Source organism: Pteropus vampyrus, unplaced genomic scaffold, assembly GCF_000151845.1.
Source record: "Pteropus vampyrus isolate Shadow unplaced genomic scaffold, Pvam_2.0 Scaffold144, whole genome shotgun sequence".
NCBI classification, from domain to species: Eukaryota; Metazoa; Chordata; class Mammalia; order Chiroptera; family Pteropodidae; genus Pteropus; species Pteropus vampyrus.
In genome coordinates, this window is record NW_011888925.1 from 3,535,424 (window position 1) to 3,536,522 (window position 1,099).

Sequence of the window (1,099 nt, forward strand, 5' to 3'; positions counted from 1 at the left end):
GAGGTGGATCAAAAGAGACTGGAAGAGAGGAGTCAAGAGCTGGTGGCAGGTCTGCCCCTCACAGCTGCTGGATCTTGGGCAAGTGGCAACTTCTCTCAGCCTGTTTCTCACCTGTAAAATGGCAGTAGTCGGAGTAGAAATTGTCTCATCATCATCGTCTGCATTGCAATGTTGCTGTGAGAATGAAATGAAGCGATACAAGAAAGCGCTTAGCGGTGTCTGACACCTCAGGAACCTTATAAACCTTAACTACTGATGTTATGATGGTGCTTTTATTAGTTAGGTTCCGGATGCTGAAGACGGTTGTGATCTTTTATGCTTTTCCCTCTCGCAAACACCAGAGGGCGACATAGACGGCGGGACCGCAACCACAAGCACTACAAGCCCCCTCTTCACTCAGCACCACCACTTGCCACGCGGTGGCGCTAAGGCACATGATGTCTGCTTTTCCGCAGAGTTTGGGTTGCACAGAGAGCGGATGGAGTGAGGGCGGAGGTGGAAGTAAAGGGGAACCCTGGGAGCTGAGTAGCCCTGAACTAAAGGCTTGGGGGCTCTTGGACCGAGTGGCTCCTGAGTTCCCGGGGTCTTGGAGCCGTTTTGAATATGAGGGCGCCCCCTTCCTGCTAGCGCCGGATCTGCATCCCCTTCTCCGGGGCAGCCTCCGCGCCAGGAAGGCTAAACGAGAGAGCGCGCATCTCTGCGCGCTCCTCCTCGGCTAGCTATAGCTCATTCATTTGCCGCCGCGGTACGCCGTTGCCATGGAGACTTGATTTAGGTGGTGGGGAGGGAGGCCCCGGGTGACGTCCGTGCAGCTCTCAGCTCGTCTCTCGCGGCCTCCCAGTTCTTGCCTATTTTGGAAGAGAGCCGCAGCCCTTCTGCTGATGCGCGCGCGCTGGCGCCTTTTAAAGGCAACCGGCGGAGTGGCGGCTTCGCCAGAGCCCGGGAGCTGCCCCCGCCCCCGAGTCGCGAGCCGGCACCGGGCCCGGGCCGGGAAGCCCCCGGCACCATCCCCCTCCCCCACCCACCCCTATCTTCACGCCCTCCACTCACTTTAGGGAAATTTCAACCATGGAGAAAGGAGGTCCTGCCCTTGCCCCTC